Source organism: Crocuta crocuta, unplaced genomic scaffold (assembly GCF_008692635.1).
Source record: "Crocuta crocuta isolate KB4526 unplaced genomic scaffold, BGI_CrCroc_1.0 scaffold141, whole genome shotgun sequence".
Taxonomy (NCBI): Eukaryota; Metazoa; Chordata; class Mammalia; order Carnivora; family Hyaenidae; genus Crocuta; species Crocuta crocuta.
Genome location: NW_027527951.1, coordinates 4,682,857 through 4,694,959, shown reverse-complemented (window position 1 = coordinate 4,694,959; position 12,103 = coordinate 4,682,857). Strand labels below are relative to the sequence as shown.

The window sequence follows — 12,103 nt, the reverse complement described above, 5'->3', positions numbered from 1 at the left end:
TGAGTGGGGCTCAGACCTATGCACCATGAGATCCTGATCTGGGCCAAAGTCAGCTGCTCAACCAACTGAACCACCCAGATCTCCAAAGATACTTTTTAAAACAGTGTATGGACCAGCATTGTTTAGAACAAACAGTATCTGTGGGCCGTGAGTTTACAGTTGCTGATTGAGTTTTCTGTTCCAACAGCCAGAATGGTTGACCCAAAGTCACTAAGGTTCAGACTGTTGGTTCAGATTTCAGTAGGGCAGACTGTTTTCCTTCATTGGTTACAATCTAATTCCTAGGTAAATTTAGAAAAATATAGGATGGTATAAACATAATTAGAATGTTAGTGAGCTACAGAATGAATATGAAGGGAGAAATTGCTTGCTCATGCCAACATAAATGAATGCTGATGAGAAGCCAAGAGTAAAAAAATTTAAAAAGGAAGAGATGTGACCTTCCTCTATTTCATGATAATCTCACATAAGGATTTAAAAATAACTGTAAACAGAAATTTTCAGTCTAAATCAGACTATTTAGTATCATCTTACTGACTAATGGATTCATGAAATGATTCTTAACATAGAACTTTTTGGGCAGATGAAGTTTAGCTCAACTCATGTCAACAAATATATAACGGCCCCTTATGTGGGCCAGATTTTGCCGAGTGCTGAGAACACATAGAAATGAAGGATGTTCCCTGTCCTCAAAAAGCTCATGATCGAAGCGGCAAGCAGAACACATAATATGCTAGATTTATTAAAGCTGCTAGAGAGGTATAGGAGAACACTTGAGGGCCACAGAGGATTGGTAATGACAGCCAGTGACTATATAATGCAGTGATGTTAGAACTAAATACTGAATGAATGGAAGTCATTCAGGTAAACTGGGAGAGACAAATGGAAGAGCATTTGCAAAGGGACAGAAGGCAGAAATTCATGGCATCTTCCTCAATGCACATTTAAGAAAAGAAGTAACATTGCTGTTGAATTCAGATAGTTCATCCTGATAGTCTGTGAAGGATAGAATTAAGGGAGGCAAGTAAGAGGTAGAAACGCCACTTATGAGATTATAGCTGTGGTCCATTTGAGTCACAAGGACCTAGACTAAAGAAAAAAAAGAGATAAAACACTTTGAAGGAAAAGGGAGATGTGAAAAATATTAGGAAGGTAGGTTGTTAACCTGAAAGATTTACATAATGGTAGAGCTGAGGAGAAGCAATAGCAATAATGCACAAACTTCCACTTTTAGGTCACAGTGTAGATAGTGGTAGTATCCAAAGAAACCAAGAATAAACCTGAACAGGTTTCAGGGAAGGTGATGCTCTAAATTAGAGGTGCCTGTGGGCTACCCAAGTGGTGACTTTCAGTTGTCTGAATCTTGGGGGATATACGTGAGCTGAAAGTATACTTTAGAAAATTCTTAGAAACTAGATGGTGGTTAAAGCATGAGAGCAGTAGAGAACACTTAGGATGAGTGTATAATGAGAAGACCAGGGGCTGAACATAGAAGCGTAGGGCAACACCATAACTTAAAAGAGACCAAAAAAATTCAATAGAGAAGTAGAAGACCTGATAAACTATGTGATGAAGCTTCAAGATGGGAACAGGTGGTATTGTACAGATAGGAGAAGCTGGTAACAACACTAAACCTATACATACCGTCTCCAGTCCCAAAGTTAGTTATCATTGTATTGCATTCATCTTTGAGTCAAAAAACTAAACTCCCCCCATCCCCAAAAAGGTAGTCTGGCTCCAGATCACTCTGGAATTAAAACACCTGCAATTCAAACGTAGTCCTGCCACATTTCAAAGTCTGAACAATTTTTACTTCATCATGATACCAGTGATCCTCAAGGTCATACAGCAAAGTGGTCAAGTAAGTCAAGGGCTGAAAAGTGTCCATAGAATTTGCAATAGGAAGGCCAGTGGTAATTATAGCTAGAAACTCTTAAGTGTCTGGAGTGATTGGCAAGTCAGGAAATAGAGTTAGCAAATGCTAAATGTTAGCAAATGTAAAATAGCTTCACTGTGCTAAGAAAAAGAAAGCAGAGGTTGGCATGGGTTAGATAGTGAGGGTGACCCTACTTATTCAGTTGCATAAAGGATTTTACAAGATATTCATTATTACAATGGCTAATCTATAGTTTTACATAGAGACAGAAAGATAGAAGAAACTTTCTGGAACTATGACTCTACTGATCATCTCAGGCTGGCTTCAGTCTCAGCTATTTAGGAATAGGAACTGGAGAGAATGGTAATACGATGCAATTTTCTAATTAATGCCACATTAAACAAACACACAGTTCCTTTGACACTCTATGACACTGAAGCTCTATCACACATTTGGAAGAGGAAGTGGGCAGGTCTTTCTTGGCACAGTAGCTCAGATCAGAGAAAGTATATTTTAACAAGCATGAGGATGATAGTCAAAATCAGCTTGGAAATGAATTGAGTTATATGTCAAGTCTTATGCAGATTGGTCCTGGTTATCAAACATCATGCTGGCAACTTCACAGCATCCAGCTCATTCCAGGGGATTTGGGAAGCCAGCCAGTTCCTACACAAAAGTCCCTATAGAGACTAAAACATGTAGAGCATTCTTCTTCTGGGCTCCTCTCACCTCTCCACACCAGGATGCCTGCCAATCTCCTCAGAACTTTACTAAGACAATCAGGCAACAAAAACAACCAACCAACAAACAAACAAAAAAGAAAGAAAGGAAAGGGAGAGAGCGAGAAACAACAAAAACTCTCCTGCCTCTCCTACCGTTTTTTATGGGTGAAAAAATTTCTGCCAGGAAACTATTGTGATTTTTTTAAAAATTTAAATATTTATGTATTTTTGAGAGAGGGAGAGAGAGATAGAGAGAGAGGAGCAGGGGAGGGGCGAGAGAGAAAGGTACAGAGGATCCAAAGTGGTCTGGCTCTTTGCTGACAGCAGAGAGCCCAATGTGGGGCTTGAACTCATGAACCGTGAGATCATGATCTGAGCCGAAGTTGGGACACTTAACTACCTGAGCCACCCAGGTGTCCCTCTCCTGATCTTTTTATTCTCTTTATTCTAGCAGGATTTACCATTCAGTACATAGTTCTTACTTTTGATCTTTTTCTTTAGTATTTGAATAGATTGTAAATATATGTTATTTTGTATATCATATTTAGTTATATTGTTAAATCTCCAGCATAAAAATGTCAGGACATGTGTTCTTTCTTCTATTATTAACAACAATTTTTATAAAAAACCAGTTCTGCATTATACGTGTTAAATGAGACCTGAAATGCATCAGAAATACCCTGTAATGAAATTATTAATCATGCTGGATATAACCATGAGCACCTAGCAAGATTTTAAGAAAGTAAGTTGGACAAGCAGATTGCATATTCCTTAAGTGGCTTTTATCAAAGAGTGACAATCTAGAATTTTCACATTTTCTTACTGGGCTTGACATTCCCCTCTCACAGTTTTATTAAAGTATAATTAACAAATAATTTTTTTAATATTTAAGGTAAATGATTTGACATTTTGATATACTTCTGCATTGTGAGCAATCAAGCTAATTAAGATATCAATCATCTCACATTGTTACCTTTTGTTGTTGTTGTTGTTGTCTGGTGAAAACACTTATGATATATTCTCTTAGCAAATTTCAAGTCTATCATATAATATTGCTAACTACAGTCACATTGCTGTATTTTGCATTTATAACAGAACTATGAATTTTAGGATTGTTTTTTTCTATTTCTGTAAAGAATGCCTTTGGAATTTTGAAAGGGGTCATTTTGGATTCATAGATTGCTTTGAAGTAGTATGGACAGTTTAGTAATATTAATTATTTCAATCCATGAAAATGGGATGCCTTTCCATTTATCTGTGTCTCTTTAACTTCCTTCATCAATGTTTTATAACTTTCAGCGTACAAGTCTTTCACTTATTTGGTCAAATTTATTCCTAAATAATTTATTCCTTCTGTTCTTGTGTGAATGGATCATTTTTTAAATTTCCTGTTTGTTGTTTGTGTACAGAAATGTGACTGATATTTGCATGTGGACTTTGTATCCTTCAAATTACTGAATTTATTAGTTGTAACAGACTTTTTTGGTGCAGTCTTTAGGGTTTTCTACATATAATACCATGTCATCTACAAACAGATGCAATGTAAAGTTAGATTGTTTGCTTATTTGAATCTTTCTTAACGTAGGCACTTCCTTCTTAGTACTGCTTTTTTGCTTTGCATCCCACAATCTTTGGTTTGTTATGTTTTTGTTTTCTTTGTCTTGAGATACTTTTTAACGTTCTTTTAATGTCCTCTTTAACCAATGGTTAAGAGTATGTTGTTTACTTCCATGTGTTTGTGAATTTTCCCATTTTCTGTTAGTGATTCTACTTTCATTCCATTGTGGTCTGAAAAGATACTTGGAATGATTTTGACCTTATTTGTTAAGAGTTGTTCTATGATATAACACGTGATCTTTCCCGGAGAATGTTCTGTGGGTTCTTGAGAAGAATGTGCAATCTTTTGCTGTTAGGTGGAAAGTTCTGTATACGTTTTTAGGTCCATTTGTTCTATAGTGATGTTCAAATCAGTTGTTGGGCTTGGCTTTGGAAAATCAACATTATGAAAAAGTCCTCAAACTGGGTCACCGGGGTGGCTCGGTTGGTTAAGCGTCCAACTTCAGCTCAGGTGATGATCTCAGTTCGTGGGTTTGAGCCCCACGTTGGGCTCTACACTGACAGCTAGCTCAGAGCCTGGAACCTGCTTCAGATTCTGTATCTCCTTCTCTCTCTGACCCTCCCCTGCTCACGCTGTCTCTCTCTTTCTCTCAGAAATAAATAAAACATTAAAAAATTTTTGAAGAAGTCCTCAAACAAAAGACACTAACACCTGGAAAAAAATTGATTCAAAAAATATCTGGTGGTCCATATATGAGTGACAGATTCAGATTAAAATCTTTTTGAAGCCAACTTTAGATTTGATTTCCTAATCAAATTCATTTCAGTATTTGGAAATCTTGCACTCACTACTGAAATTGGTCAAATTGTCCTTTTTAAAATTTAGATTTTAATATTAATAATAAACTCATAAAAAGAATAGGACAAATTATCATTTTTTGTATGTGAAATATTTTAAAATTATAGGAATTATTTGTTCTTTAAAGACAAAGCCACTTCATCTAATGTATTTTCAATTTTTTTTTTTCTGCACCAATTTCTCTTACCTCTTCTTGGACGCCAATAGCATAAATGATTGATGTATCAAAATTTTTTCATAAGTGGCTGTATCAGGTTTTTTCCCTATCTTTTTTCTTCCTGTTTTTCATATTGGTTGATATTAACCATTCGAGATCATCTATTCTCTCCTCTGTCATCTCTATTCTGCTGTTGAGACAATATAGTAAATTTTTATTTTTATTTATTTAGTTTTCTTAATATTTATTTATTTTTGAGAGAGAGAGAGAAAGAGAGACACAGAGTGTGAGTAGGCTAGAAGCAGAGAGAGAGGGAGACACAGTATCCTAAGCAATCTCCAGGCTCTGAACTGTCAGCACAGAGCCCAATGAGGGCCTTGAACTCACAAACCGTGAGATCATGACCTGAGCTGAAGTCAGAGCTTAACCAACTGAGCTACCTAGGAGCCCCAATAAATTTTTAAAGTTTAGATACTATTTTTTACAGATTTATAATTTTCATCTTTTTAAAAATAGTTTCTATTACATTGTTGAGAACTTGTAGTTTTTCATTCATCTTAACAGACTTTACCTTATGTAACACAGTTATAATTGCTTCTCTAAAATCTTTGACTATTCCAATATTTCAACTTAGAGTTGGTACTTATTGGTTGTCTTTGTGGAGAAATGCCCACATTTTCCTTATTCTTTGTATGTCAGGTAATTATGGATTCTGTCTTGGACTATTTTTTTTAAGTTTATTTATTTATTTTGAGAGAGAGAGCATGAGCAGAAGAGGGCCAGAGAGAGAGGGAGAGAGAAAATCCCAAACAGGCTTCATGCTGTCAGTGTAGAGCCTCATGGCAGGGCTCAAACTTACAAATTGTGAAATCATGACCTGAGCTGAAATCAAGAGTTAGGTGCTTAACCCACTGAGCCACCCAGGCACCCCAATCTTGANGAGGGAGAGAGAAAATCCCAAACAGGCTTCATGCTGTCAGTGTAGAGCCTGATGGCAGGGCTCGAACTTACAAATTGTGAGATCATGACCTGAGCTGAAATCAAGAGTTAGGTGCTTAACTCACTGAGCCACCCAGGCACCCCAATCTTGGACATTTTGATTATGATGTTGTGAAGCTTTGGATCTCGGGAGAATGTTGACTTTTTTTTTTTTTAATGTTTTATTTATTTCTAGGAGAGAGAGAGAGGACAGCGTGAGCAGGGGAGGGTCAGAGAGAGAGGGAGTCACAGACTCTGAAACAGGCTCCAGGCTCTGAGCTGGCAGTCAGCACAGAGCCCGACACGGGGCTCAAACCCACGAACAGCAAGATCATGACTTAAGCGAAAGTCGGACCCTTAACCGACTAAGCCACCCAGGTGCCCCAGACTTTTCTTTTTTATTTTAGGAGACAATGAATCTGGTTAGTTTCAGACTGCTATTTCTACCTTCTGTTCTGTGGGTTGTGGTCCCAATGTCAGTTTAGGTTTCAAAGAGTTTGCTATGGTGTCATATAATAATTCAATTCTTAAATCCTTTGCTCTGTTCTTTTTGGTCTTTTCTAGGCATGCAGAGCTCAGTTTTGAGTGCAGAATGTTTGCAGTTTATACACAGAATTAGGGAGCCCCTTTTTCAACTTCTTCTTTCTCAGATCCCACCACACTACACCACTTAGGAGTCTCTTTTACATATCCTGTGGCTGAAAAGATAGTCTCACTCAGAGTTGCAGCTGCAACTCCTTGACTGGGGTCTAACCATGAATCAAAGCAGAGAGATTAAAGCAAGAAAAAGAAAATAACAGGGAATCTCCCACACTTTTCAGACTGTAAGGGTCTGTTTTCCCAGTTCCTCTGGACAGAAAGACAGGGTTTCTCCAAGTTTTAGGCATCTTCACTATTGGGGCTGCAATCAAGAGGGAAGAATGAAAAAAGAGAAAGGAAGAAAAACATCCTGAAGGTTTTATCTCCACACTCTGACTGGCATGGGGTTTCTTTTCTGGCTTTATGGCCAGAAAGATGAGGTTTTCCTCTGTTCTTGCTTCCCTTATCTCTGTAGCTACAGAATCATGACTAGATGATCACTCTCCAAGTTAAAGCCACAANCAGTCAGCACAGAGCCCGACGCGGGGCTCGAACCCACGAACCGCGAGATCATGACCTAAGCGAAAGTCGGACGCTTAACCGACTAAGCCACCCAGGCGCCCCCATATAGTTTACTTCTTGAGTTTTGACCTACCCTTTGCAATCTTCCTGCTTTCATTTACCCTCCAGAGTTCCAAATGGCTGCTCTTTATGTTTTATCCTGAGTTTCCTTGTAATCAGTGAGAGAGACAGGCTCTAACTGGCTTACTCCATCCTGGTTGTCCTCGGAAGTACTACCGTACTAGCCTGCTTTATGGTTTTTGGTCTTTTCAGGGTATTAGTTTTTTCTTGAGTCAGTATTTTTAGTTCATATCCATGAACAATGGATATTAATGATATTTACGTGTGGGTTTTTTTGCCAATTTTAAATACAGGTTCTTTAAGACATTGCATTTTCCACTTCAACAATACAGTGCTTATAAAGTGCAATGTTGTATTTCTTTCCCTGTGCACATATTCCATATACAAGTATCAAGAATGCCCAGTTTATTAACTATAGCAGCTCCTTTAAAACTGCCACGGAATTTGGTACAAATGTGGGTCCTTCAAATGTTTTGCGTGGAACAATGCTAGACCTATTCTCAGGTTGGCTTAATCAACCTCCTCAATGGTGGGCCCGGAAGAGGCACCACCAGAGGGAGGAGCACTGCCACCAGGGAAGCCTCCGGGCATCCCTCCAGGCATGCCTCCTGCACAGCTTCGTGATGATGGGGTTGCACACCTTCTCCAGCTCCTTCTGCTGATGTTCAAATTCTTCTTTTTCTGCAGTCTGGTTCTTATCCAGCCAGTTGATGATTTCATTACATTTGTCCAGAATCTTGTTTGTCCTCATCATTTATCTTGCACTGAAGTTTCTCATCTTCAAAGTTGCTTTCATATTGAATGCATAGGATTCCAGGGAATTCTTGGAGGACACCTTGTCCCGCTGCTTCTCATCTTCAGCTTTGTACTTCTCAGCTTCCTGGACCACGCGCTCAATGTCTCCCTTGCTCAAACGACCTTTGTCATTTGTGATGGTGATCTTGTTTTCTTTTCCTGTACTCTTATCCACAGCAGAGACATTGAGAATGCCATTAGCATCAATATCAAAGGTGACTTCAATCTGAGGAATGCCACGGGGGGCAGGAGGTATGCCTGTGAGTTCAAACTTGCCCAGTAGGTTGTTATCCTTGGTCATGGCATGCTCACCTTCATAAATCTGAATGAGTATATCAGGCTGGTTGTCAGAGTAAGTAGTGAAGGTCTGGGTCTGTTTGGTAGGAATGGTAGTATTGCGCTTGATGAGAATGGTCATGACCCCACCAGCAATCTCAATGCCAAGAGAAAGAGGAGTGACATCCAACAGCAGCAAATCTTGAACATTTTCAGATTTGTCTCCAGAAAGGATGGCTGCCTGGACAGCTGCAACGTAAGCAACAGCCTCGTCAGGGTTGATGCTCTTATTCAGTTCTTTCCCGTTGAAAAAGTCTTGTAGAAGTTTCTGGATCTTGGGGATATGTGTAGAACCACCCACCAGGACAATATCGTGGATCTGAGACTTGTCTAGCTTGGCATCCCTAAGGGCTTTCTCTACAGGGTCCAGGGTGCCACAAAACAGGTCAGCATTCAACTCTTCAAACCGGGCACGAGTAATAGAGGTATAGAAGTCAATTCCTTCATATAGAGAATCAATCTCAATACTGGCCTGGGTGCTGGAAGAAAGTGTGCGCTTGGCGCGCTCACAAGCAGTACGGAGGCGACGGACTGCCCTCTTGTTCTCGCTGATGTCCTTCTTATGTTTGCGCTTGAACTCTGCAATAAAATGGTTTACCATTCGGTTGTCAAAGTCTTCTCCCCCTAAGTGGGTGTCTCCAGCTGTAGATTTGACCTCAAAGATCCCATCTTCAATAGTGAGGATTGACACATCAAAAGTGCCACCTCCCAAGTCAAAAATCAGCACATTCCTTTCAGCTCCAACCTTTTTGTCTAAGCCATAAGCGATAGCAGCAGCAGTTGGCTCGTTGATAATCCTAAGCACATTAAGACCAGCAATAGTTCCAGCATCTTTGGTAGCCTGACGCTGAGAGTCATTAAAATAGGCAGGTACTGTGACTACAGCATTGGTAACAGTCTTGCCAAGGTAAGCCTCTGCAATTTCCTTCATCTTTGTCAAGACCATAGAAGACACCTCCTCTGGATAGAAACTTTTGGTCTCTCCCTTGTATTCTACTTGGACCTTGGGCCTGCCAGCATCATTCACCACCATGAAAGGCCAATGCTTCATATCAGATTGGACAACAGCATCATCGAATCTGCGTCCAATCAAGCGTTTGTCATTGAAAACTGTGTTGGTGGGATTCATTGCAACTTGATTCTTTGCAGCATCACCGATCAATTGTTCGGTGTCAGTAAAGGTGACATAACTTGGGGTGGTCCGGTTTCCCTGATCGTTGGCAATTATTTCCACCTTCCTGTGCTGGAAGACTCCCACACAGGAGTAGGTGGTGCCAAGATCGATGCCAGTTGCAAGTCCCTTAGACATAGTTGCTTCTGGGTGGGCCCGGCCCGGCTCGCGAAGAAATCAGCTACCTGGAAAGCTAGTGCCGCATTCAATGAGGCCCGATATTTACGTTTTTGAGGATGTGAGGATGTGATCATTGCCCTCCTGTAAAGCACTGGAAGACAGTCACTGTTCTCAGATTGGCCACGTACAAATAATGGCATTTTCTGGAACATCAGGAGCTGGGCAGTATTCTGCCCACCAGCATAGATTCCCTCCATGTTCTACAGACTTGGTAGGTTTGAGCCCTCTAAAAACTATATGTAGCGAAGGGTCAGGTTTTCCACTACCTGTTAGGTTTCCTCAGTGAACCGTATTTTGTGATCTACTTTCCCAGACCTCAGTGAGTGGCAAGATTTTTTTCTCTACTGTTGGATTGTTCTCTGGCAGATTCAGAAAGATGAAGTCCAGGGTTTACTAGCAATAGCCTGAAAATGGGAGATAGGACTGATCCCTAGTTGAAATAAAAAATTTCATTCAAAATAGCAACAAAAATGGCAAGATACCAAAGAACACATTTAGCATGAACGATGTAAGGCTTTAAAAGGAAAATAATAAACTATTATTAAATGTTATAGACCCAAACACATGAATAAGTATAACATGTTCAAGGATAAGGAGGCTTAATATTCTAAAGTTATAAAAATTTAAAAATATTAACATATACAATAATGTAATTCAAAGCAGAGTATCTCAAATGGGGGTGATGGGTAATTCTTTTCCAAGTTCATATTAAAATTTAAAATGTTCGGGGCGCCTGGGTGGCTTAGTCGGTTAAGCGTCCGACTTTCGCTTAGGTCATGATCTCGCGGTTCGTGGGTTCGAGCCCCGCGTCGGGCTCTGTGCTGACTGCCAGCTCAGAGCCTGGAGCCTGTTTCAGTCTGTGACTCCCTCTCTCTCTGACCCTCCCCTGCTCACGCTGTCTCTCTCTCTCTCTCCTAGAAATAAATAAATAAAAAAAAACATTTAAAATGTTCAAGAATATCCCTTAAAATTTTGAATTGAAGACTGAGGCAGGAATTAATTTTTTAAGTAATAGATAGAGGTTACTATAAGATTACTCTTAAAACAGTAAGCTTTTTTTTTAGGAATGTGCATAGAAATTAGTAGAACAGAAAAGCAAAACCAAAAATAAATCCAAGTATAAATGCATCTTAATTTATGACAAAGGTGACATTTCAATTCAGTGAAGAAAGTACACTTTATTTAATAAACAGTGGAAGTGTAATTGACTGGGAAGAAAACAGTTAAATTTTGCTGTATGTTCTACACAAAAATTAATTCCAGATGGATTAACAATTCAAGCACAAATGATTTAAAAAATATTTAAAAAGAAAACTATAATATCATTTGTACAAGGTCTAGTGGGTAAGATTCTCCTAGGCAAAACAGGAAATCCAAAAGCTGTAAAGGAAAAGATTAACATAATTGACTACATGAAGGTCTAAATTATTGTATAGCATAACCAAAGTCAGAGACGCTGGTAGACTGAAAAAATATTGGACAGAAATTGGGTGAATAATCTTAAATAAGCAAAATTCCACTATTGATTAGAAAAAGAAAAGCAACCCAATACAAAACTGTTCAAAGAATATGAGTAGGCAATTGGTAGAGGAGGAAATCCAAATAGCCAATAAACATATGAAAAGAAAAGCACCATTACTGGCAAACCAAAAAAAAAGAAAAAAAAACTGACCAAAAGCAAACAAAAAAGAAGAAAACAAAACGTGTATAAGAACTAACAGTGTTAGTGGAGTTATGAAGAAATAGAAATTCACATATGATGCTGGTGGTAATAGAAAAAGCAACATATACATCTAGGTTTACACAAATGTAAATTGATAGTATTTATTAAACTAGAATTTGTTCATGCTATGACTGTCAATCCCACTCTTGAGAATGCACCGTATTGCAATAAAAGGGACTGCTATGTAAGGACTACCATAGCATCATTTTAGCAATGGCAAAAATGGAATCTATTTGGTCATCTACCAGTAGAGATGTAAGTGGATATACTGTAAGTACGATATAATCACATGCTGCCTCTAAAAAGAATAAAATACAGACTTATCTATAAACCTGAAGGGATATCTATTATCAAGTAAAAGAACAAGTTACAGAGTAATGTGCATACTACAATACCATTTTTGAAAACAAAAACAAAACCTCATAAATATGTCTGTTTAATAAAGGGCAGAAAACATTATGAAAGTATACACCCCCAGANCAAGTAAAAGAACAAGTTACAGAGTAATGTGCATACTACAATACCATT

General features: G+C 38.7%; 1 pseudogene; it reads right to left on the bottom strand.

Moving 5' to 3' along the window:
* Nucleotides 1-7,853: 7,853 nt before the first annotated feature.
* LOC144221975 (heat shock cognate 71 kDa protein pseudogene) lies at nt 7,854-9,810 on the bottom strand (annotated as a pseudogene).
* Between the last annotated feature and the right edge of the window lie 2,293 nt (nt 9,811-12,103).